Below are 26,040 nucleotides of genomic sequence, written 5' to 3'. Positions count from 1 at the left end.
GATAATAGATCAATGTGATAAACTAATTTGCAACATTAATCTATTATCAGTAAACCCCAAAACATAACCACTATTTTCTTTGCCTGGCATTCTTCTTTCTTCTCTACAAAAAATTTAGGTGGGCTGCTATTTCTTATAATTTTAATTTGAAGTGTTATCTCTTTGTCCAGAAAACACCCATGGGATCTGTTGCTAAGCATCTCAAAGGAAAGCACATTTATCATATTGTAAGTGACAATTTTTAACAAAGTCAAATTATGTGTTCTGAGGTAATGATGGATTGCATTAAAATGGGACTGTCTTCCTCTTACAAATATTCACCATCTCTGGTTTATTTTGTCATGATACATTCCAAGTTCTTTGGAAATTAAATTAATTAAAAAGTGAATCTAACCAAAACAAAACCCTTTTGCTTTTAAAAATCCCAGTAGTTCTTGCATAGTTTTTTTTTTAAATATAATTTTTGAAATGTTTATTTTAAGCAATCCCTGAATAGCAGCCACTCCGGTAAGTAAGAATACCTAGCCCTCATCAAAATCAAAATCACCCACATCAGGGTGCAGGCAGCTTTCTTGTGCTTTTTGGCTTCTGCTTTAGCTTTGAGGTAAATACAAATAGGTCTTCTGCAGACCTGCATTTTCTTCCTCGATTTTCTGGGTCTTCAGGCAGCATCCCCCTGAGACTTGCAGGGGGTCCTAAGGGGCACAGGGGCTTGGAAAGCCCCACAGGTCCATGGTAGTAACCTTGGGGGTGCAAGTGCCTTTTGGCTTTCACCGATGCCTTTTGGCTTGTCCCGGGGAGCTGGTTTTCTGGAAAACTGAACTGTCAAGTACAGTATTTTTTGCTCCATAAGACGCACCTGACCTTAAGATGCACCTAATTTTTAGAGGAGGAACACAAGAAAAAAATATTCTGAACCAAATAGTGTAATAAAATATTTAATAAACTATAACAGAATAACATTTGAACCATGTAAAGTGAACAGCAATCAACAGTGGCATTAAGAACCATTACCACTGTCATTAACAAATGGAAAGACTTAAAGGTTTGTGTACTCTAGTTTATGTACCATAAATTTGTGTACCATAAATTTAAGTCAAGTACATATAGACCATTATCAGCCAGTGATAAGACCTATACCACACTACCTATATTTTACATTTCCTTTTATCCACCTCCTCCCCATGCTTATAGAAATGTCTCAATGACAGATGAGATTGCTGTGCAACTCTGCCCAGCTACAGCTTAAGCCTATACTAAGTTAGAAATGGTTTGTCTGATTTGGCACTGCATCGAGAGGTCCCTTTTAGTTGTGTGGAGGATAAATAGTGGAATTAAACTACTTAACAGCTGGTTTTCCTTATTTACTTTAGGTTATGCAAAAGAACAGCAACACAAAGCTTAACATGATCCCATTCACCAGCAGTAGCACATGCTCAGCATAAGACCAAATCTCGGTTTTCTGACATAATTGAACTTTTATAGCATGCAAGGCACAACAGGTTATTCAGGACAAAGCCAGGAACAATGTTATTGGCGAGCCAAAAAAAACCCCAAACCTGAATACAAACTATAGTAGCTGAAATCAGGAAGCAGGTACTGTAATCCAGTTAGAAGTCACGAAGAATTTTGACTTTCTTAATTTTCAAACTACTGTATCAGCAAATGTAGTATGTGCTATGGGCAAGAACTCTGTCCCCAAAACACTAACCAAATAACTACGCCCTGTCTCTGAGACTTCCTGGCCCTGTTCTGAATTAGATACATCAAAGAGATACCACAACCATAAGGACTTGGAAATAACTAAAAGCAAGACTGAATTTTGCTTTCCCATGTATGCAGGGTTAATTTGTGATCAGCAGCCAAGTTTGTGTTCTGGCTCATAAAGCACCGTTAGTTTCCTTGCTGTAACAATCTTTGGAAATACATTCTCTATTAAATGCCCAGAACTAGTTGAAAAGTTTGCAAGTTGAATCCAAATTTCCCGTAGAAATGCATTGAAAATTAATTAATGCATTCTTGGGGGGGGGGGGGAGGTCAGAAACTGAAAAAAAAAATTAAAAGAAAGTCACTTACCAGGTACTGTAGACTGAGCCCGGCTCTTCACAGTGCCTAACAGCTGAAAAAGAGCACCAAACAGCTAAAAGCCGGCAGCCATTTTGTGCTCTTCTCACTCCTTCCCCTCTCCCCACCTAACAGCTGATCGGTGCTGGTCTGAAAGGCTTCCCAGGCAGCTTTTAAAGCAAAACTAGCAGCTTTTAAAGCAAGTATGCACATTTCTACACAATCAGGTTTCAACTCAAAAGGAGCACCTTTTCACCCAAGCACTAACAAGCAGCTTTTAAACTAAATTTTACATTTTAAAATGACAATACCATGGAGTCCCAGGTCTCTCTCCCAGCTCTCTAACTGCTTGGACTAGCAAGGTAGCAGACAAGCAGCCTCTTCACTAACTGAAAGTTTGGATTTCCCCACTTTCCCTGCCTTCCCCGCACATTAGGTATGCTAATATCTGTGCACTGGAGGATTGTGGGAGGAACACCCAGCCCCTGATGGGGGTCCCGTGGGGCACCCCAAAACACCGAAGAGCTCTCTTGGCCTCTGGCGGGACTGGGGCTGTGTAGCCCTGTACTGAGTGGGAGGTGTAGCTGGGGGTCACCATGCCTTTGGGGGGGCAGGACACAGAAGGGGGTACGAGGTGCAGGGGCCACTCTAACTCATGCCTGGCAGGAGAGATACTATGATCATGAAAGTGGTTTTCCCAGGGTGAGGCTCATCCATTGCACTTTAGGTGTGTTGATACCTGTGATTCCCCAAATGTGGGAAAATCAACTGCCTAATTTATGGTAGTGGGGGACTGTGTTTGTGGTTTCCTCTAGTCTTTTTAGAATCACTCTTTCCCATTTGGTCTTTGCCTGTTTTCACTGCCCTTTGCCACTTAAATTTGCTGCCATAGGCTTGTTGGCCCTGCTGGTTTTCTAGGTGGGCTCCCGGAGGCAGATCCTGGAAAGCCAGCAGTGTGGATGGCAGAGTGGTGAGGTCTAATGTGGCTGCCACAGCAAGCAGCCTCTGGTGCCAGTTCAGAGGCCTCCCAGCATGATGGTGGGAGGCTTCTGGGTGATGTTGCCTGAACCCTTTTTTATAGTATTTGCTCCATAAGATGCACATAGTTTCTCCGCCAATTTTTTTTGGGGGGGGGCTGCGTCTTATGGAGCAAAAAATACAGTAATTTTTTTTCTCTTGTTTCCCCCAGTAGTTAGAAAGACACTGCCTGAAATCAGTAGTAAACTGCAAGTAAAGTAGGCCTGTTGAATCCATGGAACTCACATAGTGTTGACTCAAAAAATTCTCCGCTGATACAATGGGCTTCTTCTAGTTGCAACTTACTGCCAGATTTCAGCCACTGAGGATTTCTTAACTAGGACATGCAAAGCTTGCTCAGTGGACTTCGGACTTACGCATCCTCCACTGTAGAATCTACACTTCAGTTCAGACAGTGCTGGAAAAGAAGTGAACTAGTGATGCTATCACAGACCTATGATGCAGATGTGTAGTACAGGTTTTGTGGCAACTGAAACAATTACACAAGTAATTTAGAATTTGAAACAATAGAATAGTCTACTAATTTTCTGCTCTTCATGGTAAGGATGAATTGGGAAATAACTGAGTACTGTAGTCAACCATGCAGTAAAAACAATTGCATACATTTTAAATTGTCACAGTGAACTCTTATATAAAGTTCAGGTGATTCCATTTGTTGCTTGGACTGTAAACACTGTTCAAGGTAGTTGGGTGTGCGCCCCCCCCCCCCGCACCAATGTGGCTGGAAAGCAATACATCCCCAGTTACCTGGGGACTAATTCAGCTAGGAATGGATTATCTCCATGACTGAATACAGAATGTCCATGAAGTTTCCAGAAGCTGGCAGTGGTGGAGATAATTATCAACAGGGTGTGGAGGCTGAGGTGAAGAAAATAAAATATGAGTTAGCTGGGAAATATTCTGTGGTGCACTGATCATTCCAGTGTCCCTGTAAACAATACAGGGCGAGAGAGCCCATGTTTCTGGAAAATTTCTAATATTCTGTGCCACTGTCTACCAGTACTGGTGGTAATGGGCCTCTTAGCTGTGGAGCTTCTGTGCCCTGGAGCATTGCTGTTATTATATAACAGATACAAGTTCAACCAAAAACCTAGGAATCAGTTAAATCTCAGTGTAATAAGTATGCTGTTCCTAATATTGCCATTTTTTTCCAGCTCTGGTGGTGATATTTCAGAGATCTGCAGCTAACTGCATCATAAAATTCCATGCCGTTGTTCCCAGTGCCCTGATGACTGAAATGTGTTTCATTCACGAGCATGTTTTTTTCTATTGTTAGGTCTCTGTATTCTATTAATTTTGCAATTTTTTAAATCTTCAACTCTTGCATGCCCTGGAAGTGCAATCACAATGATCCAGACATTTCTTTGTTCTATTACTGTTACGCCTGGTGTATTATGTTCAAGGGGTCTGTTAATTGTTGCTGTTGTTGTTGTTGTCATCAATGCCTGTTCTGACTACCTCTGGCATATGTTTTAGTCTCTTGTAATTTGGTCTGTTTTGCGGATGGCAGACCTCAACAAAAATGGCAAAGTGAATGAGCTAGCCATGGCGCAAAGGGTCAGGGCTATATTCCAGCCTGCTTCGGCTCTGCTCTGCTAGTGTCTCTACTCCTTAGCTTAGTACTGCAGATTAAACAGTGCACCAAGGTGCTAGGGTAGCATATATAGGACAATATATCTTAGAGTGACAGTATTGGCTGAGTTGCCAGAGCCCATTTCTGCTACATACCTAGGCTTCCACTTTTTAGAAAAGGATACTCACTTGGGAGCAATTGAGACTAATGCACATGGTCAAGTCCCACAAACAGTTCTTGCCTTTGGTAACTGGGCACAAATCAGACTAAGCTTGTAGATCAGAATGAAATCAGGTGGAATTCTGCTACTGAATGTTCACAATTTGGAGGGTACTTTGCAAGATCATTTAGTTAAGGGGCTCCATTGCTCTTGGGGAGTGTTTAAAACCATATTTTCTGTCCCATTCCGTTCCCCTCCCCCATTTACAGCTTCTCCTAGAAGTGTCTGGGATGGAAGCAAATAAAAACAATCCAGTCTCTTACCCCTTCCACAGTATATATCAGCCATAATGTGTTTATATAGATGTGCAGATATTCGGGACAAAAATGGACATGCATTTCTTCCCCTTTCCAGTTGGTGGGCTTTCTCATAGGTATATTACTTCTAATAGTTGCATGCTGTCAAGTAGATTCCACTCCTCCGGGGTGAGGGGGGTCCTGGGGTTGTGCAGCTTGCTCAAGTTTACATAGCTAGCCTCTTTTCCTGGGAGAACAACTGAACTCCCAATCTCTGATACCCTAACCCATGGAATTACAGTGGTGCCTCGCTTAACGAGCGCACCGTATAACGACGAATCCGCATAGCGATCCCCTTTTCAGGATCGCTAATGCGGAGGCATACCGATCGTTCCAATGGGCAAAACTCGCATAGCGACGATCGGTAAGCGTTTCACTTACCGATCCTCGCTTTGCGATGCCTGCGGATCAGCTGTTCAGAGGTTCTAAAATGGCCGCCAGACGCCTGAAATGGCCGCGTGCAGCATTTTCGCGCCCTCCCCTTGCTTACCGAGGGTGCGAAAATGGCTGCTGCTATGGAGGAAACTTCGCTGAATGGTAAGTTTAGGGCCCATTGGAACGCATTAAACGATGCAATGTTTAATGCGTTCCAATGGGTTTTTACGTTCCATTTAGTTATGTTTTCACATAGCGAGGGTTAATCCGGAACGGATTAACCTCGCTATGCGAGGCACCACTGTATTCAGTCAGCAAGGCATTTGGGTAGTCACCGGGACATAGACTACTGCACCTACATAGGCCTTTATAACCTATTCAGTGACCTTCGTCTTATATTCCTAACACCTTCATCTTCATAAGAAAGGATGTATTGGAACATAACCAATGAATGGTTCCTCACGGTCATGCTGCTGCTTTCCATGCCATTGTAGCGATGTATGTCACAAGAAACTGAGATAGGAGGGGTGAAATACAGTATGTGGTTAGTTTCCACACCAGTACTGTTTGCCTTGAGGGTGGCAGCGATGCTACTCAAGGTAATCGAGGTGTTTGCGTGTTCTTTTATCCCACAGCTGTTCAACTTAACTCAAAAGTCTGAGATATTTTGCTGACAAATTTTCCTGGAGTGGTGTGAGCAAATGTAGAGCTACCTCTCTAGTGAGATAGCATAAGAACCAGATGTATCTTTTCTTTTAATCCTTCACTGCTTTCACTTTATCACTTACTTTGAGTAGTTTTCTTTTCTAGCCTAGCCAGCTGCAAATAAGGAAATCAAGGACCGTTTTCTTTCAAAAGAGGCCTCTGAATCTTTATCTGACGAATGCTTTACGTACCACACGTGTGAATAACATTAGTTTAGATTTGAATGGGCAGGATTCCCATTTATAATTTAATTGAATTCTACACAGGAAGGTGAGTTTACAGTTATATTTTGATTTCATATGCTTTTGGCTTCCCTTGTGAATAGATGTATTATGCTGGAAAAGATGACAGGCTTTACTAGGCAACAGTATTGGCACTGAGAAGATGAAAATGTAGGACTAGACAAACGGGAAAAGGTCTTCTCATCATATACCTGTTGAGGTAGGGTGCAGGAAGTTTCACATGTGGAGGAACGAAAGACGAATGAGCTGAAGCAGTGCTGAGATTTTCAAGGCACATTTTACATTGACACATGTGTGAAGATGAGCCATATCTAAAGCTCAATAACTGAGAACCACACATTGAACAATTTCATGGCACTGTCTAAAATCTTTACTTTATTGCCTCTGTGTAAATTATTCTTTTTGGTTCATTTCTAAGTTTGTCTCTAGTGAGGGTGTCTGTCTAGCTGTTGAACCTGTTTTAAGTTTATAATATTTGTTTTGGTGGCAATGCTTACCTATGTTTTATAGTTAATACAGCATTTCCTATCTGAGTGGTTGAGGAATTTTATTAAACAACGCAGAAATGAGTTACGTAGTCTGAAGCCTCAAAGTTTTTTTGGTTTTAGAGAAGGGAACATAAGTGGTAAAACCATGTTGTAACATTGCAAACAATCTCCTTAAGGATGGGCAGCAGTTAGCATGTTGGCAACATTCCTGGTCAGGCAAGGCGATACTTAAAGCTATTGCTATTATGCAGTTTGCCAAAAGGTATATATAATAGCATCACTCTTACAGCATTTATAGCAAGCAATATTGTAACTAGATTTTGCTTTTGCTTTGAAAACTGTGCCTAAGAAACTTACAACTAACTCAGAAAGGTAGGATGTTAATTGTATAATAGCACTACCTAGGTCTTGTCGTAGGTTCCCTTTGTAACACCAAACCGTAGTCTATTCTCACAGGAACAGCCTTGATATCTTAAATCTATAGAAAATCAACACTAACACTATACAGTGGTGCCTCGCCTAGTGATGTTAATCCGTTCCAGGAAAAATGTTGCTAAGCGATTTAATCGCTAAGTGATTTTTAAAAGCCCATAGAAATGCATTAAAACGTGTTTAATGCGTTCCTATGGGCTTAAAAACTGACCTTATGCGAAGATCCTCCATAGGGGCAGCCATTTTCGGTGCCTCTAAAGCGAGGCAAAACAGCGGGCGGCCATTTTGTTTTTCCAGCGGCCATTTTGGAACCGCCGATCAGCTGTGCAAAAAGGGTCGCTTTGCCATGATTGCTTCCCCGCGATCATCGCAAAGCGATTTTTCCCCATAGGGGCCATCGCTAAGCGATCGCTCTGGTGATGGCCAAAACCCATCGCTAAGCGATTTCTTCACTCAACGGAGCGATCGCTAAGCGAGGCACCACTGTATAGTCTGTCTGTCTGTCTGTCTGTCTGTCTCTTTCTCTCTCTCTCTCTCTCTCTCTCTCTCTGTGTGTGTGTGTGTGTGTGTGTGTGTGTGTGTGTGTGTGAGAGAGAGAGAGAGAGAGAGTGAGTTATTTGACCAGGAATCATTTCTCTCATCATGAGGACTAGGATGTTTTGGGGGGAGTTTTGTCAATCAGGAGGATTGCAGGAAGTCTTCTTAAGGCAGCACTCGGAACTTAGCAAGTTACTTATCTAGTTTTTTTCTTTTATTTCTCACCTCCTTTCTCCCTTTTCAGTTGCCTGAAGCATTTATTTTTGTGGCAGTAACCAGAAGAGAGTAAGGCTGTAGTGGCATCTAGTGGCCCCAGAGCCCAGTGTGCTCCATTAGCAGCCTTTTGCCAATTCCTGATTTAGAGTACATTTATCAGTGAGATGTAATTTGTTTTGGATCCTTTTGGCATGTATCCTCACTTGTGTCAGAGTAAATTATTGTATGTGGGGTTTGTCAAGTAATGAATGCCAGGATCACAAGTTTTGGGCTGCAGGGACACCTTGCAGTCCGATCTGTTATATATATATTTATCTGTAATACTGAACTAGCACTATCTCTGTTTGAAAGAATTAATTAAAAAACAAATATTAAAATAACAGCACCAGCAGCACCAAGTGGTTGTGAGAGGCAGTCAACACAAGGGTGGGCAGGCAGGCACAATATAAAGCCTGAAACGCAATGAGATTATGGTGCCTGACTGCCCTCATACTGGCTGCCTCTCACAGTCACTCAGTGCTGTTGCCACTTGTGTTATTTTTATTTTTTTATTTCTTTCAAACTGGGATAGTGCTAGTTCAGTATTACAGACAGAAAAAAATAACAGATTGGACTGCAAGGTTTCCCTGCAGCTTGAATCCCATAATCCTGGCATCCATTACTTGACAAGCCCCACACAGTCAAGCACACATGCCAGTGTAAGGGTGGATGGGTGCAGGACAAACCCTTGAATGCAACGATACCTCAGTGGTTTAGGCATCTGGCTGCAGAACCAGAGGTTGGGAGTTCAGTTCCCCACTGTGTTTCCTTGACAGGGGTTGGACTCAGTGATCCATAGGGTCCCTTCCAGCTTTGCAGTTCTAAGATTGTTATTATTATTATTATTAAAAGTCTCTGTAGTCCCTTGACCAATACACAACACAGCTTTAAAATGGATTAAAAGTTTTCCCAAGAGGAGATACATACTGACTCAAAAACTATGTGGCTACCATATGATTTGCTCTTAGGTTTTAAGAGCAAACTTAAGACCTGGCTCTTTAGGTAGGCTTTCCCTCCTGTCATCACCTAATTACTTTTGCCATCTTGAATTATATTATTACTGTTGTCTTTATTTTATTATATTGTTTTTACTTTTATGTATTATTGTTAGCCACCCAGAGTAGACTTCGGTCTAGATGGGCAGGGTATAAATTGAACAAGTAAGTAAGTAAGTAAGTAAGTAAGTAAGTAAGTAAGTAAGTAAGTAAGTAAGTAAGTAAGTAAGTAAGTAAGTAAGTAAGTAAGTAAGTAAGTAAGTAAGTAAGTAAGTAAGTAAGTAAGTAAAACTTTAAATCAATTTCAAGATCCCTGATTCATCACCCGATTTAGTTCAAGAGTGTAACCACACTCAACGTTTTGTTCCCCCTCCCTATCTTAGTGCCTTCACTTTATCTGCATCACTCTGCAGAATGGAACGTCCACATAGTGTACTTTTGTATGTCTATTTTTTTAAAAAAATGCTCTTCAGATAATTAATGCTCCATATTTATGACCTATGTTTTCTCAAAACATCAAGGGAAAAAGCTTTGAGACATTTCTTTGTGGTCTTCTTTCATACATGCTGCCATAACAGATTAAAAGGTGCTGAAAGAGGATAAACTCTAGTGTTCACTTTATGGAAAATAAATTCTCTTGCCTTTTTCCAGCTGGAACGGAGGTCTCCCTTTTCCTTGGCAGCCACATATTCTTTAAATAGCTACATCTGGCAAACAACACTCAGAAGAAGGCAGAAGCACACCTGCCTTTCTTAAGAGCTACTCTGATTTCTAGTTACTGATCATGAAAAGAACCTTATTATGCTCCTGGTGTGCAGGTCTCAGGGCTCAGCCAAGTTAGCAGCAGCCAGCATAAACTGGGGCAGACCTGGCCAAAATCCACAGGCCATAGCTATAGGGAAGAAGGGAAAGCCACATGGTTTGAAGGAGGAATTCATTGAGGTGCTGTAGAGCAGTGGTCCCCAACCTTGGTCCTCCAGATGTTCTTGGACTTCAGCTCCCAGGAACCCTGGCCAGCAGTGGTGGTAGTGAAGACTTCTGGGAGCTGTAGTCCAAGAACATCTGGAGGCCCAAGGTTGGGGACCACTGCTATAGAGGGCAGGCAAGAACTGTCAGAGGCAGCTGGAACTCTTGCCGACGCTTTGTTCTCAAAGGCAGCTGGACGAAAGGGCTCTGGATGGTGGTGGTGATGGGTCCTTGATGGGTTGAGCAGGTCACCTGGTTTGGCTGCATCTATTTACAAGTTAAAATATATTTTCCAGGCATGACAGATTGCACAGATTTCCAAATACTTACAAGTTATACAGATGAAGCATATTGTTTTATGATATTCTTAAAAATACATAAAAGTTACTCCTCCAGATTACAATATTATTTGATTACAATTACAATTCATTACAGTTATGGGTTGCAACTACGTAATATACGCTGCAAGGGAGCTTTCATCATCATAGGCATCCTTCAGTCTCGAGAGTCTATGGTATCGTGCTCTGCATGGAGGATTTGGAACAGCATCTAGTGTGGCTGAGAAGGCCAATTCAAGAGTGACCATCCCTTCCACAATGAGGACAAATACAATCTGTACCCCGTCTACCTCCCTGATTTTGCTGCTTTCGTGACTGCCTCTTGCTTATATTTATTTAAAGAGAGTCCCCCTTCTGCTCCATCCGGATAGCCTTGGCTGCTTTTGGGCCCACTCTTGGAACAGAAGGGCTTCAAAAGTGACCCTTTGTATCAGAGACATGTATTTTGAAAGTATCCATACTTTGCCCTGGAAATCTCTATGTGGTTTGTGCTAATTGCTGAACTGGTAATATATGAATTCATAGAGTAATCAAGAAAGAAAAGAGAGTAGATTCAAGTAAGCCCTGTAATAAAATGTTTACGGTGTTTCCCCACCTCTAGGACTGCTACACTTCAGAGCTCCAGTTCGCTTGAAATAGGAGGACTTCTCATGCAATTCAGCTTCTCGGGGGAAGGAGCAGTTCAGAAATGACTCCTGGACCCCAAGAAAGGAGTTGTCACAACTAAATTAGGGGGATACTTCCTTGCCCTATTTATGAAATATCTATAGAATATTTTGTTTGTGGGGAAAGAGACCACTTTTCCCCAACCCATCCTCTCAGATGGGTCTTGTTGTCTGGGTTTCTAGCTGGCTGCCATCCCTGACCAAATTAAACACTGGAAAGAGTAGGTAAGCAAAACGCTAGTGCTAAAGGACTTTCTCTCTCTCTCTCTCTTTCCCTCCTTTGTATCAAAAGCACACTAATTTCTATGGGAAGTGATCATAATAAGGAGCCAGATTACATTTCTGGCTTTATCTTTCTCCCTGTGCAATCATGAGCATATTAGGAACATGTCTGTCCTATCCACACAGAAACTGAGCCAATAGATATATCCAAGACCCTGGTTTTCCTTTCTCTAAAAGCCTCAGATGGTAAATAACCTGCTCAGCCCTTGTACGGTTGCAGACATAATTGTGGAGAGGAATGCAGAAATGTAATTGGCCTGAAGACGTTTGAAGATTTTAATCAGATCCTTACAGAATGTATGAAACGGGAATCATCAGTGTGTTTCTTAATTCTCAATAAGGAGTTTAAAAACTCCAAACCATATTTAATGGGACACTGAATTCTACAAGGTACATAGAGGCAAACATCATTAAATAGTTTTGAAATTTCATAGACATTTGTGAAATATTTCTGAGTTGCTTTTCTCTTTTCTTCATAGAGTATCACTGACAACAACAGTATCTCTCTGTGACACTGAGCTCTGCTTTTGTGATGGAATCCCAAAATATTTACAACAACACATTTAATTCCTTCCTGAGAGCCCTGTGCCATAGTGGTTAAACTTCAATACTGCATTCAAGCCTCTGCTCACAACCTGAGTTCAATCCTGGCGGGTTCAGGTAGCCAGCTCTAGGTTGACTCAGCTCTTCCATCCTTCCATGGTTGGTAAAATTACAGTGGTGCCTACAAACGTCCCTACTTATGACCATTTTGAGTTACGACCAGCTCCAGCCGCAAAATTTTGCTTCTACTTGCAACCGGAGCTTCCACTTACAAGCAGAAAAAATGTAGGTGGCGCTGAGGCTGCTTCTTTGTAGCTCTTTCGCCCTGGCAGTTAGAGAATGTGTGGCGGCGGCAGAGGCTTGGGGCTGCCTCCTTGTGCTTCTGAGAGCGTGTGTGTGTGTTTGCAGGGAGGCTTTGGGCTGCCTTATAAGGTAAGGTGCTGTTTTCTGCTTTTTAAAATCTGTTCTGGGTGTTTTTGCAATGTGCTTTTGAGCTGGGGGTTATGTTTCGGGGGGTTTCCTTGCTTTGTGGATTCCCCCCCATTTCCAATGGGTCTTGGGGAGCTTGTGTGCTTTTTAGTCCCTCTCTATTTCCGATCTTCCACAATGTGCTTGATTGCTTTTTGCTTTCTCTTGTTTGCATTTGCAATGGGTTTTGCACATTTGATTGGTTTTTGGTTTGTTTTCTTTGCATTAGGTCTTCCATGCTTGATTGCTTTTTGCCTTCTCTTGTTTGCATTTGCAGTGGTTCTTGCACGGCTGGGGCTTGCATTTCAATGCATTCCTATGGGAAATGGTGCTTTGACTTACGACCATTTTGAGTTACGACCATCTTCTGGAACAGATTATGGTCATAAGTTGAGGCACCACTGTACCCAGTTTGCTGAGGGGCAAGTTGTTCCTTGCATATTTATGTGTAAACCATCCACAGAGTGCTGTAGCAATATGGGGCAGTATATAAGTTGAAACAACAACAACAATGGCAGAAATCCGGTTGCTTTACACTGTGCAGTAATGATGATTCCATCAGTCGCAGCCATTCCATAGTAGTTTCAGGGCAAAAAAAGAGCACCTCCTAGAGCCGCCGCCCCCAGTTCTAGGAATCCCTAGACATCCATCCCGGGGCAGTCTTCTGGAGCTGCAGAATGGAGTTGGGGATGATTTAAAGCTGGAAAAATCATCAGAACAAATGGCAGCAAGTTTTTGGCTGAATATTGTATCCTTACTGTTCGACCCACATCACTCAACAGGATTTCAGCCAATGACTACTAAATAGGATCCAAAATTACTTAACTGCATCACATTCCCAACATCTGCAAAATGGCAATACTGATTTCATTCAAAGCAAAAAGCAAAGCGTGCTGCTTACATATCGCCCCATAGTGCTTGAAGCACTCTCTGGGCGGTTTACAAGTTAATTATGCAGGCTACACATTGCCCCCCCCCCGCGAGCTGGGTACTCATTTTACTGACCTCGGAAGGATGGAAGGCTGAGTCAACCTTGAGCCGCTACCTGGGATTGAACCCCAGGTCGTGAGCACAGTTTTGGCTGCAGTACAGCAGTTTAACCACTGCGCCACGAGGCTCAGTGTTATGGGTTGCTGTAAGGATTACGGAACAGTGAATGGCGGAGATCACGTTTGAACCTGGATGCCCAGGTCTCAGCAGTGGCCAGGAGTGACTTTGCACAGTTAAAACTAGAGCACCAGCTGCATCCATTCTTGGATATTTCTGATCTGGCCATAGTGACACATGCCTCTGTTATGTCCCAGCTGTATTACTGTAATATGCTTTACATGGGGTTGCCTTTGGAAAGTGTTCAGAAACTTCAGTGGGTCAAAAATGCTGCAGCCACATTGCTGACGTAACCTACATGTTATAGCAGCTCCATTGGCTGCTGACCTGTTTCCAAGCATAATTCAAGGTTTAAATCTGTAAATTCCTAAATGGCTTGGGTCCAAGCTGTCTAAAAGACCACATCTCCTTTATGAGCCTACCCGGGTATGAAGATCATAAGGAGAGGCCTTCCTCTTCATCTCGCCACGTTCACAAGCGTGCTTAGTGGGCACACGGAAGAGGGCCTTCTCTGTGGCTGCTTCTCCCAGACTCTGGAACTCCCTCCCACTGGAGGCCAGTCTGGCCCCATCTTTGCTGTCCTTCTGCAAGCAAGTGAAGACCTTTCTCTTCAAGGCAGGCTTTCCTGTAGTGACTGGCTGCCTGGGGAAGTTTTTTTTTTTTTTAATGGATTGTTATGCCTTGTGTTTTCAGTATTATTTATCATTTTTAATATAACTGTTGTATAGCTCAGTAGTTTAGGCATTTGGCTGTGGAGCCAGAGGTTGGGAGTTCGATTCCCTACTTGTGCCTCCTTGAGAGGGGCTAGACTCGATGCTCCATAGGGTCGCTTGCAGGAATGCAGTCCTAAGATTCTAAAGTAATATGTGTTTAATTTTTTAAAAAATATTTGTATACTTACTGCTTTTAGCTTTCAAATATTGTCCTTTTAATTATGTAAGCCAACTTATTCCTGCATAAATATATAATCTTAGGAGTGCATTGCTGGAAGGAACCCTATGGATCATTGAGTTCAACCCCTATCAAGGAGGCACCGTGGGGAATTGAACCCCCAATCTCTGGATCTGCAGCTAGTTACCTAAACCACTGAGCTATCCAGCAGTTTTGCTTTGAATCCTAAGGAGAAAGGCAGAATTTTTTAATTAATTTTATTTCTAAAGAATGAAAAGACAATCAACCATACTACAAATACAAAGCTATTCCCCGTCATCATCGTTTAGGCATGTCCAACTCTTCGTGACCCCATGGACCAGAGCACGCCAGGCCCTCCTATCTTCCACTGCCTCCCGGAGTTGTCACAATTCTCCAAATCACATATATACCATTCCCTGTCACCTTTTAAAGAAATATCGACCAACAATCTAAATTTCTTTTCAATCCAGAGGTCTCAAAGTCTATTTTGTCGGCATATTTTAATAGTGGCTTCCAATTTTCAGTGAATTTACTGTGGCTTATTTCTCCTCTATGTAATCTAACTTTATTAGTCATTTTTTCCATCAGCAATGTATGCCATATTTTATTTGTGAATGCCTGCAATGAGAGATCTTGGGCTTTTTTCCAATTTTTAGCGATTTCAGATCTTGCGGTGCCTATAAGATTTGCAATTAATTCTTTATATTCTAGTTTCTCATTTCCCCCTGTGAATAATGAAAATAACAATAATGTTTCATTAATATCTATTTTTTTTATTAGTCAGTGTTGCTATCCATCTAATTACCTCCTGCCAAAAAGCTTCTATTTTGGGGCAAGAGATCCACATATGTTCCAGAGTTCCTTTTTGTCCGCAGTTCCTCCAACATTTATCAGATATATCTTTATTAATTCTATGTAGTTGCGAAGGCTTTCACGGCCGGGATCTAATGGTTGTTGTGGGTTTTTCGGGCTTCTTGGCTGTGTTCTGAAAGTGGTTCTTCCTAACGTTTCGCCAGTCTCTGTGGCCGGCATCTTCAGAGGACAGCGCTGTCCTCTGAAGATGCCGGCCACAGAGACTGGCGAAACGTTAGGAAGAACCACTTTCAGAACACGGCCAAGAAGCTCGAAAAACCCACAACAACCAATTCTATGTAGCTTTGTACGGTATAGATGCCACCGATGCACTACCTTTAGAATCATTTCTTTTGCACTTGCTGATATAGATTTATATGGGTATTTTTTCCAAATTCCTGTCCAAATTTCCTGAGGTATATTAATATTTAAATTTGTTTCCCTCACTGTTGCAGATCCTCCACCTTTTCCATATTCTTTCTCAATAATGCTTTTATATATTAGTGAGGTTAGTCCTCTCTTTTTATTTTTATCTTTTTGTATACAATATTGTTCAAATTCAGTTAATGTTCTTAGAAAGCCAGTTTTTTGTTGTAAGTGAGTAGCGAAACTTCTTATTTGTTTTATTTGTAGCCAATTGCTTTTTATTTGCTTTGTTTTCTCTTCTATTTGCCTAATAGTAATTGGTTCCCCTGATTCGAATAAGTCATTAATTCTATATATTCCAATTTGCTTCCACTCCTTAAATTGTACATATTTTTCTTTAGACTTAAAATCTGTGTGATCCATAGAGTGGTCCTCTCGGACCAGATAGGTGGGGTATAAATCAAATAAATCAATAAAATAAATAAATAAAGGGATATGTTTTACTATGTTTTCTCCATATCCTTAATGTTTCAGAAATGAATGGGTTCTGTATTTGTTCTCCTTTTCCAATTTTTTTAGTAGTATAAATATACTTATTTACTATGTCCGTTTTCATTTCACTTTCCATTTTGACCCAATCAGAATTTTTACAAGTCTCGTCAATTTGTATAAGTTTAATAAGGAGAAAGGCAGAATAAAAATATTTTCAGTCAGTCAGTCAATCAATCAGAGTTTATCTGGGCCTTTGGATTTCAGAAAAAACGGCATTGAGACAAAATGGCCACTATTTCAGGTGTTTGACTGGCCCTTAAAAGTCAAATATTGTGTTGATAAATAGCTGTAGGTATCTCAACTGCTGTGTAATTGGTTGAGACTATGATAGTTAGTCAAGAAGAAAGAAATAAGTGATATTTATGACAAAATAGTCATGAATATTCACAGAATGATGGTTTCCTAATGAGCTAGTAATACTTAAACGCCAGTTCACACATGTATTTATATCACCTAGTATGTCATTACTTGATTAGCAGTTGATGAGTCACAGTGAACAGGGTCCACAGAGAAGCCCTTGTGATATGAACTGAAAGTTTTGTCTGTGGTATTTGTTCTGTAGTGATCAATTCACAGCTGTAAATAACCACCCAGTCCTTCATTCCTTGTGAATGCTTATATGGATTGTATTTTGCATATTTTGTTTTTACAAAATTGAAGACTTCCAGTCTGAATTATTTATTTTTAATTACTGTATTATGGTCAACGACCAGGAAGAATTTATGAGCATTACCTTTCATGCCTACAAATGCTTTTGTTATATTGAGGTGAGTATTGGTTGTTATAAATTGGGACTTTAAGAGTGAAGTCCTCCTAAAATGTGTACAAATTTTGAGTTAGCTCCTTTGTTTTGGTGGTTCTTTTTTGCTCTGTCCTTCATTTCCTTGCTGTTGATAATTTATCCAAAAAGGCTACTGTACTCTGGTCTTCTTCTTTGTCTCTAGATTCTATATGCAAGTAATAAAGGTGAAACTACAGTGGCAATACATTTTGTTCCCTGCATGCAAAAATGACGAATTGAGACTGTCATACTTTGGGCACACCATGAGAAGGCAGGATTTGCTGGGATAAAAACAGTAATGCTAGGAAAAGCTGAAGGCGGCAGGAAAAGAGGAAGACCAAATACAAGATGGGTTGATTTCCTGAAGGAACCGTAGGTTTGAGTTTATAAGAGCTGAGCAGGGCTGTTGAGGACAGGACATTTTGGAGATTGTTCATCTGTAGGGTTTCTATAAGTCAGAGACAACCTGACAGCACATAACAACAACAATGGCACATTGTTACAATACAGTTTAATGGAGTGAAGTGAATGAATTCATGGTAGCAAGCAAACTAGACTTGGAATGCAGATGATCAGAGACTTCTGTATTTGTTTGTGGATAACAGATCTTGTGCTGAGTCACAGATGTTGGTTGTACTGCAACTAAAATCTGTTTGGTAGTTGCATCCATAGAAGTCAAAGTGGCCTTTCACTGTCAAGAAATGAGTCCCTGCTTGGATTTTCAGACATGTGACCAGCTAACAGACTGGCACTCATTCCGGGATCTTCTTCAACCGGGAAATCCGGTGGAGGTCCTGGACTGCTCATCAGCTCGCTGTGATGAGTTTGCTATTCATTTTGAGGGAAAACTTGCTCAGATTTGCAGTGGGCTAGACTCCACTGTTACTGCAAAATCGGAAGATGTGTCCAGTGTGCCATGCTTAGGTCAAATATTAATGGATGAGTTTCAGTTGCTGAGACCTGAGGAGGTGGACAGGGTGCTTGGATCTGTCTGCTCTACCACCACTCTGCTCGACCCTTGCCCATCTTGGCTAATTGGAAGATCTGCCAGGGGGGTTCGCACTTGGGTCCAGGAGGCCATGAATGGCTCTTTGAGAGAGGGAGTGGTCCCTACCACCTTGAAAGAGGCAGTAATTCGACCACTCCTTAAAAAGCCTAACCTGGACCCAAGGCTAGTGGTTAACTACCGACCAGTAGCGAACCTCCCTTATTTGGGCAAAGTGTTGGAGCAGGTTGCGGCCGGGCAACTCCAGGCGCTGCTGGATGAAACGGATTTTCTGGATCCATTTCAATCAGGTTTCAGGTCGGGCTTTGGTACGGAGACTGCCTTGGTCGCCTTGTATGATCACCTTTGCCTGGAGAGAGAGACAGGGGGAGTGTGACCCTGTTGATACTTCTGGATCTCTCAGCGGCTTTCGACACCATTGACCATGGTGTCCTTTTGGATAGGCTGGCTGGTTTGGGAGTAGGGGGTACTGTTTTACGGTGGTTCCACTCCTTCCTGGTTGACCGTGTCCAGAGGGTGGTGCTGGGGGACAGTTGCTCTGCCCCATGGCATTTATGTCATGGGGTTCCGCAGGGCTCAATACTGTCCCCTATGCTGTTTAACATCTACATGAAACTGCTGGGAGAGGTCATCAAGAGGTTTGGGCTGAGGAGTCAGCAATATGCTGACGACACTCAGCTCTACCTCTCGTTTTCCACCAATCCAGGTGAGGCGGTTTCTGTGCTGAACTCGTGTCTGGACCTGATAATGGACTGGATGAGGGTTAATAAATTGAAACTCAATCCAGACAAGACAGAAGTGCTGTTAGAGGGTACTTCACCGGACAGGTTGGCCATTTCCCTGCCATGAATGGGGTTACACTCCCCCTAAGGGACAGGGTCCGCAGCCTGAGGGTGCTCCTGGACCCCAGTCTAACTCTGGAAGCTCAGGTGGACTCAGTGGCCAGGGGTGCCTTCCTTCAGCTGCGGAAATTGTACCAGCTACAGCCCTACCTGGACGAGCAGAGTCTCATGACAGTTACACACGCACTGGTAACATCTCGTATAGATTATTGCAATGCGCTTTACGTGGGGCTGCCTTTGAAGACGGTCCGGCGACTGCAACTGGTCCAGAATCAAGCTGGTGAGTGGTGGAGCCGCTAGAGATCACATCAAGCCGATTCTGTTTAATTTACATTGGTTACCAGTTGCTGCCCGGGCCCAATTCAAAGTGCTTGTTTTGACTTATAAAGCCCTAAACGGCTTGGGCCCTGGATACTTGAAGGACCGCCTCCTTCCATATGAGCCTACCCGGCAGTTAAGATCTAGCCAGGGGGTCCTTTTGAAAGAGCCGTCCCTCAAGGCGGTAAGAGGGATAGCCTGTAGACAAAGGGCCTTTTCGGCAGCTGCCCCCAGACTATGGAATGCCCTCCCAAGTGAAATTCGTCTGGCGCCGATATTGATGACATTTCGGCTCCAGGTGAAAACCTTCCTGTTCCAGAAGGTTTTTAATTGAAATAACATCAACTGTGGGTCCTGATGGCAATTTTAATTGTATTTTAATCATTTAATCTTTTGTTGTATTTTAATTGAATTTTAATTGTTGTAAGCCGCTCAGAGACCTTTGGGTAGTGTGGGCGGCATATAAGTTAAATAAATAAGTAAATAATAAATAAAATCCAAACAGGGACTTGTTAATTAGCAGTGAGAAGCTTCTGCAAATCACACCATTTTCTTTAGGTTTAGGTATACAACAGGATATTGGCCTATAAAAGGACCGTGGAAGGTTAAAAGAACCATGAGTACTGTACAAGACCATGCTGTGTAGCACAGTCAACAAGAAAGAGTAAAAGAGTTTCTGTCCTTCTGGCCGAATTCTGCTATTTGGTAGAATTTTTGCACACATCTTCGCTCAGATTTTATGAGTAATATACCAGAACAATATAGGGCTGCCCATTTTTTTTGTTTTTGTTGTTGTTGCTGTTGTTTTTGCTAAAGCTGCTGTGGGTATTGTTGGCAATATTCATGGCTAAAGCAGAGTCAGAAGAGGTATAGGTGAATGGAAGGGAGAGGTACTCCAGGACAGAAATTTCTTGGCCCAGGTTGGACCAGTTGGTGTGGCACTTTTTCCATTATAAGAAACAGAGCACTGCTTCCGTTATGTTGCCAGGGATGCTGAAGGTTTCGTGCAGCCTTTATTTGCACACATAGTGATGGGGGGGCCACGTTGGCATGGTGATCATAATGAAAGCTCATGCAATAATTCGTAGGTGTCCATTGAGAAAACCAATTTGGCAGAAACTCAAATGGAAGGAAGTAAGGGATTAATGATGGGCACTGCGCAGTCCCCTATTGATGGACCACCATTTACCAGCAACAGAGAATCAACCTGACGTTTTAGGTCACATCTTGGGCCCAGAAGTTGACAAGATGACAGTAGGTTTTTTTTTTTTTGTAGAATGAGGAAAAAGCCTCTCCAGCCAGAGGTCCCAATCATAGTCTCTCTCATACAGGGGTGTAGCTTTTGTTAGTGACGTACACGAGCTGTTCAGGAAACTGCCCTTCAGGGAATCGCATGGAAGTAAATTGAAATTCTGTTATGGTGAATTGGAATTGACCGTTAAGAATTCAGGTTGGATTGGTAGCGCGCTCATTTACTTGGCGTGAGCTTATTGGATGGAGTCGTGGAGCAAACAAGCTGGATCTCTTATTCAAATCCAAGAATCTGAGACTGGGTGGCAGTCTTGGAGCCAAAGGCATCTTTCAGGGGCCACTGATGGTCCTCAGCCCTGTGGCAACAAGGAGGGCCGGCAATATCCTCCTGTTCTCATTATCATGGGCGAGGGAGGGATGAGGAAAGGAATTGGGGTAGACAGGGTATTAATGTCTGAAATACTTGCTCAAAGTGAAGTCCTCACATTCCCTGTAATATGTAGCATGAGGCAAAGCCTGGTCTTTTGAGCACCCAAAGTGCTAAGAGGAAATGGTCTTCTGGGCTCTGGAGCAAGCTGCCAGCCAGCCAGTACCTTCTTTTAGGTGCCAGTGGAAACCACAGCCCTGGGTGTTCCCCCCCCCCTCCAGTCCACTGTCATAACAGCATCTCCTCTCATTCAGGGAGTTTCCAGAACTGCAGCGAATGGCAGATCTGTTGGTTTCATGAAATCGGATGTTGCACAAATGGAGTGACTAAGCTGCCCTCGAAAAACCTGATTTGTCTTCTTCTTATTGGCAGAAGAAGAAAAAGAAGAAGAAGAAAAAGTGCAGGGTGGGCTGGTGGAATTATTCACAGTTCCTCGTCCTTGATTTCTGCACTTGGAAGATCACGTATTTTAATCACAGATAAGGGAAGCACAGATTATGGAAAATGTTGAGCTGAGTAAAATAGAGTGGGTGTAAAATATTCCTATGGAAACAAGATATTTTAAGGTTGGGGTTCATTATGAAGATCAGTCTGTAAATGATGAGTTCAGCAATTATAGAGCGTGTGGAGGGGGGGGGTCTAATGACTGACAGGCATCAAAGAATCCTCGTCTCAGCCAGGTGGCAAGGCAGAAAGGCAAGAAATGAAGCGGCTGCTCTCCTGGCAGAAGTCTAATAGTATTAGGGTGCAATCAGATGGCGGTTTAACTCGCATTTTGGACGGCTTGCGGCACAGACAGGTTTGATCTGTTCCTGCGACTACGTGACATACAAGAAATCGCTAACCAGCTTGACCCGGCTCCATGCCCAATCCAGACTTTTATTTCTCCTCTTTAAATCAGCGGCAGGGCAGCTCTTTTCTTTTGCTGGGCTGGAGCGATTGGGGACCGGATTGTGCGTGCACAGAAAGGTTGCTTCAGTTGAGAGATCATTCAGCGAAGCAACCCCTTGCAGTGCGACGTGATGCAATCATGCTTCCCCGTTTGACGGCACTCGTACTGGTGCTGGTCTAAGGGTGGAATGAAAAGCTTGTGAGTTCAGGAGTTGGCAAGGTATGAGTGGGAGGTGGGAACGTCTGTAACAGAAGAGAGAAACCAGAGGGCCAAAGGGAACACTAGAAGCGACACATATGTTCGTACAGGATTGGAAATAATTGCCCATGGGGCAAATGTTACCTTTTTATTCAGGTGCCCCAAGGGTTGAAGCACAGCTCTGTTTTATGCTGCGAGGAAGGACATGTTTCCTTTAAAACTTGCACACATTTACAGATTACTTCCTGAAATAGCCTTGAACTATCTTTTCCCTCTTAAGCAATGATTTATATAGGTCTTTCCCAGTTTCTTCACTATATTTAGAGGAAGAACCGTAGCTCATAGTGACTGAGCCAAGCCTTGCATGGAGCAAGGTCCCAGTTTTAATATTTTGTATCTCTTTTGTACCCCTCTGAGGAGGGGGGGACAGGATTGCAGCTGGAGATTGATAAACAAATAGTCAAAGAACACCTTGCCACCTTGAACGAGTTCAAATCTCCAAGACCGGATGAATTGCCTCCGAGAGTACTGAAGGAACTGGCTGAAGAACTCTCAGAACCGCCATCCATTATTTTCTCGAAATCATGGGAAATGGGTGAGGTGCCAGAGGATTGGAGGAAGGCTAATGTTGTCCATATCTTCAAAAAGGGCAAAAAAGAGGAACCTGGGAACTACAGGCTAGTCAGCCTGACATCAATCCCAGGCAAAACAGATTTGTCAAGAACAAATCCTTAAAACAGGTGTGCAGCTACAGAGTCAGCACATGAAGCTGATGCAATCCATGGGATGACACACGAAATATATATTGGAAATTAGGGAGAAGACATCAGGTGATGCGCCCAGTGATTGGCTATTCACACTATATAAGTGCTATATGGTGGAGTGTGGAGTGTTGTGTTGGAGAGTTGTTGCACGAAGTGCTGTCTGTTTATTTACTATAAGTGTATTATTGAATCTGTTGACTGATGTCCATAGTTCCGTTGTACATAGTTTGTAAATACAGTGCTGGTGAAGGACCCTACCATCTGTGTGAATCTCTTTGCTGTCAACCTGGAAGACTGACGTGTCTCGGAACCATCTCCACATCCCGAATCTCGACAGTGGTTTCTTATGTTCCATACCCCTTGTTAGTGCTGTCTTAGTGATGGCCAATGGTTTGCATTTAATATGCATTCATAATTTCTCCAGGTTTTTTTTATAGTACATTATTGCAGCGCTTCTATGAAGTAATTAGTCATTTACTTCAGTGTTATCCTCCTTTTGTTTTCCTCCCATTCCTTTCCTCTCTGTCTGTGCTGTTGTTTCATGTATTTGAAACAATAGTTCTGAACATTTCACAGAAGTTCAGCTTTTCTAAGTCTCATTAGTTTAACATGTGCTTGACCCTTTCCTGGAAATCAAAGACATGTAAAACATATTTAGCTTTGGAAGAACCGTGCCTTTATTAAGTGAGGAAAAAGAGCTGCATATTGACTTTCTAAAGAGGCATCTGAAAGAGGCATTATATGTCAGCAGCTGCATGTTACTTGAGTAGATTGCTTAAGGCTGGATCTGTCTGCAATGTACGCTTGACTCTGAATTGGTTTTGTTTGTCCTCCTCGTTTTCTAGGGGGTCCCTCCTTGTATCTGTCACTTTTGTTTGACCTTTTCTAGTTTCCTCAGCATATTCATGGAAAGACCATAGCTCAGTGGCAGAGCCAAGCCTTGCATGGATGAGGTCCGAGCTTTATTCTCTGGCATCTCTCGGCAAGAGTAGGTTACAACCAGAGTTTGTTGCATGCAGAAATAATAATAAATTAGAAATGTGGAATCCAAAATTTGTCTCGCGTGAAATGGCCAGTGTCTTCTGTAATGTACAGCATCTCAAGAATAGAAGGTAACACAGTCATCTCTTGGAACATCAGATCTTGCATTATTTCACAAAAAAGGTGGGGTCCGTTTCAATTAAGTATGTCCTCTGGTTATGGTTGCCAGCGGTGCCATGAAACAAGATTCTGCCCGGGATCCAACGGTGTCCTTCTGGAGAGAGGATCAGTGGTTTCTCCGGCATCGAGAGGAGAGGATTCCCTTCCTGCGCCTGCAGAACCTGCACATCTTCAATAGAACTTTCTCCTTCTCCCCTCCCTTCCTGGTCCTGAAAACTGAAGGACTGTCTAGCTGCAAGGGAAGGAGGGTTCTTCCCTTGGTTACACTGAAGGATACCACTAAAATATAAAGGGAAAATACAGCATTGAATTTGCAGAGCCCATGCCTATATTCTTAGAGCATATAAATGTGCCAATGGTTTGTGTGCCTGTGCACGTACACACAGAGAAGAGGTTCAGTTCCTCAGACTAGATTTGCAAGAAGCTTTCTCCGCTGCATAATGATATGCAAATATTTCAGGATCAAAGATAAGTCAAAGAAAAATGGCATTGAGTAGAATAAGTCAGCTCAGCTAGCAGCCGAACGACATGACAGACCCACAGGCAACTTCTGAGCTGTCAGCTTCACTGCCTGTGGAGCTCACCGAGAAGCCAGATGCTGCTGCTGGGGGAATACTCTCCACAGCTTGGCATCTGGGAGGCATGGGATGGCCTTGCGGATCATCGTGTGTCAGAGCTGCAGCTCTCATCCTGCTGCTGGAGACGGACACAAAGGGAAATAGGATTTGCCTATATTAATAATAATTAAAAATAAATTGGCCTGCCAGTTTCAAAGTCACTTGCCACTGTTCAAGAGCTACAGAATGTAAGAAAGGTCAACCCCTGCAGCTTAGCTGAGCTTAAGTGTAAACATGCAGATGATAGACAGATACACAGACAGACAGACAGACAGACAGACAGACAGACGATATGAAGTATATGTGTATGTATATGTCTCCTAATGTGGTGGCATATGTATTCCTATGTCAACAACCAAAGTTTTTGGTAGTGTACTGCTGTGTTGAATGGAGGAAAAAATGTAAAATCTATGTTATCACCATGCAAATGAGGCATCAGAATTTAAACTAAGATTTTACTTGTAATTTTGCAGTGCACTAGATTTATATGGGCATGCCTTAATATATATTCTTTGTTGTTCATTATCCTAATCAATGGCACCATTTCTAGTGTGGTAGACTAATTAAAATTGCTTTGGACAAGAATATTCTCCTACATTCTGAGTAAACTTCCCAATTATTCATATGAAATGTTCAATGAGCTCCTGCCAAATAATCAGCAGTAGAGATGGGCACGAACCAGTTCGGTGGTTTTGTCCAATTTGGTACCGTGCCTGCACAGATGTTCTGCAGATGCCACAGCATCTCTTTTCCTGCCTTCTCTGTGCTCTCTCCCGTTCCCCGGGCGAGGAGTGCTTCCCTCCCTGCCTCCTCAGCATGACTGCCCACTCAGACAAGGAGGCGGGACAGAGGAATTTGAAGTGCTGCCATTCAGTGGGCAGCTGCTAGAGGAGATGGAGGAGGGAATCTTGTGCTGCAATGGGTGAACACCTGTACAGATGCAGCACTGAACTGGGCCGAACCACTGAACTGCAGCTCGTGCCCATCTCTAATTAGCAGAATCAGCAGGTGACGCTTTTGCCGAGCACAACTGTGTGAGGAAGTTCTGATACTTTTGGAATGTTTGTGAATCTTTACCTCAAACAGTATACAGTAATATCATTGTAGTTATGTGCATGAGGTATATGTTGTACCAAACTGGTATTCATGGCTATAGCACTAGTGGTATAGGTATGATGCATGCAGTTGAATGATAACAACGACTGAAATTCCACGGTAAGTCACATCTACGGCAGGCCCTTTGAATCCGTTCAGTTTGCAGAGTTGAGTCACCGAATCCCTGCTGATTCAATGGGCTAGCTGTGACTTACTACGGGATTTCGCCCAGTTTATTTCAGCTTACGAAGACCTTTCCAGTGTTTTCTAGGCATACTCTGAAGTGCTTTACCAATCTCTACTTCTGACAGCATTCTTGGACTGTGCAATTTGTCCAAGGCCACGCAGGCGGCTCCATCAGCCCCAAGGGTTCTGGGTGTTCTTGACTAGGAATGTGCTTTTGGATTCTGAAATGTT

General features: G+C 42.7%; 1 protein-coding gene and 1 non-coding gene across 39 annotated transcripts in view; both read left to right on the top strand.

Moving 5' to 3' along the window:
• The window catches only part of MYT1L (myelin transcription factor 1 like), a 416,618-nt gene that overhangs the window by 89,280 nt on the left and 301,298 nt on the right, over positions 1–26,040 (top strand). The gene's annotated exons all lie outside the window — the stretch shown is intronic.
• LOC140703379 (U1 spliceosomal RNA) lies at positions 2,716–2,878 on the top strand. Its single transcript, XR_012082799.2, has one exon. It is a non-coding gene; the product is annotated as a U1 spliceosomal RNA (small nuclear RNA).

Source organism: Pogona vitticeps, chromosome 1 (assembly GCF_051106095.1).
Source record: "Pogona vitticeps strain Pit_001003342236 chromosome 1, PviZW2.1, whole genome shotgun sequence".
NCBI lineage: Eukaryota > Metazoa > Chordata > Lepidosauria > Squamata > Agamidae > Pogona > Pogona vitticeps.
Note: the sequence above shows the minus strand (reverse complement) of the source record. Positions and strands in the feature narration are given on the sequence as shown.